Source organism: Micromys minutus (genome assembly GCF_963924665.1).
Source record: "Micromys minutus genome assembly, chromosome: 5".
NCBI classification, from domain to species: Eukaryota; Metazoa; Chordata; class Mammalia; order Rodentia; family Muridae; genus Micromys; species Micromys minutus.
Window position 1 is genome coordinate 31,159,222 of NC_137974.1, and position 7,331 is coordinate 31,166,552.

At 42.9% G+C, this 7,331-nt stretch overlaps 1 pseudogene across 1 annotated transcript; it reads right to left on the minus strand.

Annotated features, from left to right (window-relative positions):
- Positions 1-5,638: 5,638 nt before the first annotated feature.
- Positions 5,639-6,624, minus strand: LOC308420696 (solute carrier family 25 member 44-like; annotated as a pseudogene). Its single transcript has one exon. The product of its transcript is annotated as a solute carrier family 25 member 44-like (transcript).
- Positions 6,625-7,331: the final 707 nt, after the last annotated feature.

A 7,331-nucleotide genomic window follows, 5' to 3' on the forward strand; every position in this document is an offset into this window, starting at 1 on the left:
CTCTTATTTTTGTGAGTGAATTTTGTATTTAGTTACATTTCTGAAAGTTTTTTCAGGTAGAAAATTTCAGGTCACTTATGTATATTATCATATTGTCTGCAAATAAAGACACATTAACTTCTATTTTTCAATTTGCATTGCCTTGATTGTGTTCAGTTTTCTTATCAGTGGAGCTAAGACTTCAAGTACTATTCTGAACAGGTATGGGGACAGTGGACAATTTTGTCCTGTTACTGATTTTAGTGAAATTGCTTTGAGTTTTTTTCTTTATTTCAGTTGGTGTTGGCTCTGAGCTTGTTGTAAACTGCCTTCATTATGTTGAGATAAGCCTCTTCCATCTCTAATCTCTCCAGAACTTTTATCATGAAAACATTTTAAATTTTGTCAAAGGTGTTTTCTACATCTGATGAGATGATCATGTGGTTTTGAATCTTAAGTGTTTATATGGTTAATTATATTTAGCAGTTTATGAATGTTGAACTATTTCTGCATCTTTATGATGAAACTTATTTGAACACAGGGAATGATTTTTTAATGTGTTCTTGGATTCAGTTTGCAAGTATTCAGAAATTTTGCAATTATGTTCATAAGGGAAATTGTTCTCTAATTCTCTTTCATTATATTATGTCATTATTTGGTTTGGGCATCAGGGTAACTGTGACCTTGTAAAAGGAACTGGGCAATAATCCTTCTGTTTCTATTTTGTTGAATAATTTGAAGAGTATTAGCATTAATTCTTGGTAAGTCTGGTAGAATTCTGTGATAAAATCATATGGCCCTGGGCTTTTTTGTTATTAGACTTTAATTACTCCTTTTGTTTCATATAGGTTGGTTTAAATTTCTTAGATGATCTTGATTTAACTTTGATCAGTTGTATATAAAGAAAATTATCCATTTCTTTTATATCTTCCAATTTGGTCCAGTAGAGGTTTTTAAAGTGTGTCTTTATGACTCTCTAAATGTTCTTGGTAGCTGTTGTTATGTCCCCATCTTCATTTTTGATTTTGTTCATTTGGATACGCTTTGCCTTTTTATCATTGTTCCATTGATTCTTCATGCATTTTTGCTATGTTTCATTGATTTTAACCCTGGGTTTGATTAGTTTTTTGTTGTCTACACCTTTTGGGTGTGATTTCTTCTTTTTGTTCTAGAGCTTTGGGGTGTGCTGTTAAGTTACTAGTATGAAGTCTCCTCTTTTTTTCTGTAAACACTTAGTGCTAACAGTTGCCTCTTACAACTACCTTCACTGTGCCACATAACTTTGAATAGGTTGTGCTTTTATTTTCACCCAATTCTAGGGAGTCTTTAATTATGTTATTTTTTATAAATGCATTTTTTTTGACACCTCCATTTTAAATGCATTTTTTAAAGTATTTTAATTTACATTCCAGTTGTTGCATCTCCCTCTTGGTTTCCCCTCCCACAGTTCCTCATCCCATTCTTCCTCTTTCTTGCCCCTGAGAAGGTGGTCCCCTCCATGCGACCTCCCTCTTCCCTGGGACTTCAAGTCTCTTGAGGATTAAATATATCTTCTCCCACCAAGGCCTGACTAGGCAAACCTCTGCTATATTAGTGCCAGGGGCCTTGGGTTTATGCTCCTGGTTTATGGGTTAGTCTCTGGGAGCTCTCTGTGGTCTGGGTTAGTTGAGACTGCTGGTCTTCCTATAGGGTCACCCTCCTCCTCAGATTCTTCCAGTCTTTCTCTAATTCAACCACAGGGGTCCCTAACTTCAGTTCATTGGTTTGGTATAAGTAATTGCATCTGTCTCAGCCAGCTGCTGGTAGCCTCTCAGCGGACAGCCATGCTAGGCTCCCGTCTGTAAGCACACCATAAGCATGAGTAATATTGTCAGGACTTGGTGACCCCCCATAAGATGGATCCCAAGTCAGGCTTTTCCTTAGTTTCTTCTTCATTTTTTGTCCCCGTATCTCTTTTAGACAGGAACAACCCTGGATCAGAGATTTTGACTGTGGGTTAGTAACCCCACCCCTCCACTCCAGGTCCACTCTTTCTTGACTCATTTTTCATTCAATTGCTTGGTTCCCATGAGTTTGCAAGCTTTCTATTGTTGTTGCTATCAACCTTCTATCCATGGTATTCAAATAGGATGCAAGCTGTTATTTCAATCTTTTTCTATCCATTGAGACTTCCTTTGTGTCCAAGAGTGTGGTCAATTTTGAATTAAGTTATATGAGTTGCAGAGAAGAAGGTATATTATATGGTGTTTGAATGAAATCTTATGAAAATATCTGTTAGGCACATTGGGTTTATAGTATCAATTGTCTCTAGCCTTTCTCTATTTAGATTTTGACTGGATGAACTGTTTATTGATGAGATTGTGGTATTGACATCTCCCACTGCCAGTGTATGAAGGTCAGATTTAAGCTGTACTGGATTTTCTTTTACAAATTTGGGTGCTCTTGTATTGGGATCATAAATGCTAAGAATGCAATGTCCTCTTTCTTAATTTTTTTCTTTCTCTCTTCTGATTACTTTTAGCATGAAATCTTTTTCTTCTTTTCTTTCTTTCTTTTTCTTTTTTTCTTTTTTCTTTTCTTTTCTTTTCTTTTTTTTTTTTTTTTTGTCAGATAGTAAAAATGACCACCCAGCTTGCTTCTTCGGTTCTTTACTTAGAATATCTTTTTTCATTCTTTACCCTAATGTGAAGCATATTCTTTATGTTAAAGTGCGTTTCTCCAGTGTAGCCAAAAGACAGACCCAGAGATCTTTTCATATCTATTCTGTTAGGCTGTGTTTGTATTGGGGAGTTGAGACCATTGTTATTGAGGTATGTCATTAAATAGTGTTTTGATGACTTTTTTTTGTCTTTTCTTTTTGCTTGTGTGTGTGTGTGTGTGTGTGTGTGTGTGTGTGTGTGTGTCCTCTTTTATTTTCTGGTCTGGGATTATATATTTCCTTTGTTTCCTTGGGTGTGGTTAGCCTCTTTACACTGTAGTTATCTACACTATGCATTCTGTATGCATGGATTTTTAGAGAGACATTCCTTTAATTTGGTTTTATTATGAAATACCTTACTTTCCACATCTACTGTGATTGAAGTTTTGCTTGGTATAGTAGTATTGGCTAAAATCTATGGTCTCTTATGTCTGGAGAACATCTGTCTATGCTCTTTTGGCTTTTAAAATCTCACTTGAGAAGTTGGTCTGCCTCTATGTGTTACTTGGTCTTTTCCCCTTGCAGTCTTTAATATTCTTTCTGTGTTTTTGCTCATTTAGTACTTTGATTATTATGTTCAGATGGGACTAATTTTTTTAGGGGGGGGTGTCCAGTCTATGTGCTATCCCGTGTGCTTCCTGCACCTTGATAGATATCTTCTTTAGGTCAGAGAAATTTTTTTTTAGGGGCTCAATAAAAACTTTTAATTACATTTCAAAGAGTTCATACAGTGCAACAGTGAATATTCGTGTCTGTCTAATGCTGAATGTGCATTTTCTTTCCCATGTGCCTTCATCTAGCTAGCCTTCCTGTCTTGCGTTTTTGTCTTCCTGTCTTGAGTTTCTAATTTGTGTTATGGACCAACAGGCCACATTTTCTAGCTGTTTTGGTCTCCAGTTTTGGAAAAATGGCCGTTACCTTCACCAAGGTCAATCTTAGCTCCTGACCTTGGGAAAGTAGGGGTCCCAACGGGGATGCCTTTACCATTACTGCCATAGTCCTTTCAAACAGAAAGGGAAAGAAGGGAAAAAGGACAAGAAAAGGGGAGGCTTAAACACCAGACAAGAAAATCAAGTCGGGAAGAAGTAAACTAAGGCATGAAAGTCAGGAACCTTATGCCCACACTCTGCCCTGATAAGCAAAGACCAAAGAAGAACAGAGACATCCAACCAATCACAAAGGTCTTAATAGGAAAAGCTTGAGAGGGGCCCTTGCTCCATTGTATTGATAGCTCTTAAGAGGTGAGGAGCAAAAGGATTTAAAATGATCTGTGGGTTCCACCCTTCAGATGACTATGGACAGGATTGAAGGGCTTTCTCAATTAAGTATGGGAAGTAGGGCCTGATAGCATCCTCTAAACCTGGAATTCAGGAGGTGGAAGAAGATCAAGAGTTCAAGGCTATCCTCTGCTACATAGTGAATTCAAACCCAGCCTGGAACATATGAGACCCTGTCTCAAAAACACAACCAAAATGCTGAGACAAAAGTAGAGGGCTCAGAAGGAAACGGATATAGTCTACAGTGAGTAGTAGAAGAGGTAAGTGCAGAGACTGGGTCTAGTCAGGATGGAAGAATGTGGAGCAGCCATGAGAAACGTGAAGGCTTAAATTAGCTAGCACCTTCCAAATTGGCACCATGGCATTTCCCAAGGCATGGGGCCACTGATAAGGTTGAAAGCATCACCCAGGCCAAACAGCAGTATTTGCCTGCTTTCTTCCCATTCCTCCAGCTATGATTCTCTGCTGCCAACACAGGCTCAGTGGTGGCAGGGAAGAGGGAAGCTCCTGAGGGGAGCATCAACGATTTTGGCAGTATGAGGCTGGTAACCAGGTAGACCTGGCCTTGGGTGCCTTCCTGACTGTTCCTCTTCTGTTGCCAGCACAGGGTACCATGGCTGGGATGACACTTCACAACCAAGGACAAGATAAACAAGGATAGTTCATATTCCGGAGTCCCACTGTGAGACACCTGTTGCTCTTCATCTGAGTGACAGGTATGCCTGTGGAATTGCTGCCTACGGCTCAGAACCTCTATGGCGCCTCTGGGTTGGCTCAGCTGGCCTGAGGAGCTCTGAGTGAGGAACACACATCCTCCCTTCACACTCCAAGCAGCAGCTCTCTGAACCTGGCTTTAGGGCTATGCTCCAAGTCCAGCGTACTCCAGTCTGATCCACTTACAACTGTGCCCTCAACTGTAGTCACCTGGGCCAGTGAAGGCCAACAGCTCAGACTATCTGTAGTTTCCCAGGCCTGAAGGGACAAGGAAGGGATTAAAGAATTGGGATTAATGTCACAGTTTTCCACTTCCACAAGGAGTGGGGTCTGACAGCAAACTGAGCTATCAGGATTAGTTGGCTCATTCACAGATGTTCAACTACACGTATGTAAAGCCTCAGCACTTCTACCTTCTAGTAACTCCCAGAGAAGATGAACGAACGCCCTGCAAAATGCGTGCTGCTCTGATTTGTCCCCCAAAGGCAAGGCAAAGCAGAATAGTCCAGTGAACAACTCAGTCCCAATTTTAAAATAAGCAAGCATTAAAAAAAAAAATCATGGGCAGCTACCTAGAGCCTTGGTCTAAAGACTCAAGAGGAAGAAGCAGGGGACAAGAAAACCATGAGCAGCTCTTCTCCAGGCCTGAGGGAAGGACAGAGAGGGACACCAGTGAGGGCTAGCAGGGCCTTGTGTCGGTTGATCTTCAGGCCATGACTGAGTACAAGGGACCAAGTGAGGGGCCCAGATCTGCAAGAGAAATAAAATTACAGGGACCAGGGAAGCCAGGCACAGAACCTCTGCAGCAAGGGCAGTCCAAAGTCTCTTCTCTTGTCCCTGATAGGCCACCTGGCTTGGAGCAGGATGGGTGTGTGGTGGTGGCATTCACAGGGGGTAGTTATCCTCAGTGCTGTCCTGGCCCAGGGTAATAATGTGTGAAACCACAGCCTCTCCATCCACCGCTCACTCACTACCAGTGTCTCGAGTCCACCAGCTCGGGTCGGAGGCTGAGTTTCTTGAGGCTCTCGTAGCCCACCACGATGACAATGGTGGAGGGTGTAGCCGAGATGATTCGGGCTGAGAGGCCCTTCATGAGGCCCCAAGGCCTCTCTTCCCCCATCAGCTGTCTGAAGGTCAGGATGATGGAGCTCTTGCCTTCAACCTGCACACGGGTTCTGATGACATCCATGGGATTGGTGAGGATGGAGGCAGTGGCGGCAGCCAGGGGCCCAGAGATGGCTTGAAAGACAATGTGAGGGCACTCCTGAGGGCACAGGCGCGACAGCTGCTCTGCATAGAAGTGGTAAAAGGGCCACCACACAGCACTGTTGGGGATATACGTTAGCAGTGAGGCCACATAGTCTCGGTAGAAGCCTCGAAGCCCATCAGCCCGCAGGCTCTGCTTGATGATGTCCTTAGTTTGGCCAAAGGCAATCAGCCCTTGTCCCTCTAAGTTCCCATGCACTTGGAAGCGACCCATTTTCTCACCCTTGCGCTGCATCATCAAATGCTGGGAGACAACATCAATGGGCACCGTGATGCTCTGGGCCACGAGGGAAGCTGAGCCACCGGCCACCAGTGATTTGACTGTGTTACTCTGGCTGTCCGGGTAAGCTCGTAAGTGGTGACATAGCACTGGCCAGAGATGAGCGTGAAGGTGTTGACCAGGAACCCCCGGTAGAGGCCAGCCACTCCATCTGCTAGCAGGATCTTGACAAAGGCATCAAAGGTCCCATGGTAGAGGCTCTTGCCCTTCTGGACCTGCAGGCGGGTGCGGATGAGGGTGAACGGGTACACGGTGACTCTGATCATCATTGTCATAGCTACACCAAACACATAGAACTTCTTCTTATCCAGGTGTTCCCACTCGATAATCTGGATGTTCCGCTTGCCCTCCATTGTGCCCGAAGACCTTCTGTCTGGCTCTTGCACGGCCAATTCAGGGTTCTCGGGCATGCCCCTCGCCATGATTCTCTAGCTGTCAGTCTCTCATGCTCCTCTGCCAGGACGAGATGTCTCGAGGGACTTGCCTTTCGTTGCCAAAACTGCAGAGCGGCTTCCCATTGCGATGCAGCCCCGCAGAACACACAGACATCTGCTGCCTCCTCGACAAGTCGATCCTTAGGTCCCTCTGATCCTTCAAGGCACCCAAGCACTGTGGTCGCTTACCTTCTCAGACCCCAGCGGTTTAGCCGCGTCTAAGACTGGGACTCCTAGACCGCAGCCCCCGTACTACACTCCATTCCCAGCGACAGCCAGACTCGGTTCGCATCTTCCTCCATCTCGACTGGGATCCCGGTACTCGAGAAATTTTCTTCTATGATTTTTACAAAGAATATTTTCTTTGCCGTTGGCCTGGATTTCTTCTCTTTCTCTATTGTTATTATTATTAGATTTGATCTTTTTATAGTATTCCCAATTTCCTGGATTTTTTTTTTGCCAGGATTTTTTTTTAGATTTTACATTTTCTTTGACTGAGGTATCTATTTCTTCTATAGTAACTTCAACATTGAGAATTTCTCTTCCATCCCTTGTATTATTTAGTGAGTCTTGTTTTTGACGTTTCTGCTCTAGATTCTACATTTTTCTTTGCAAATCCTCCTCAATTTTTTTTAATCTAATTCTGGTTCTACCTATAGGTCTTGAATTATTTTATTAATTTC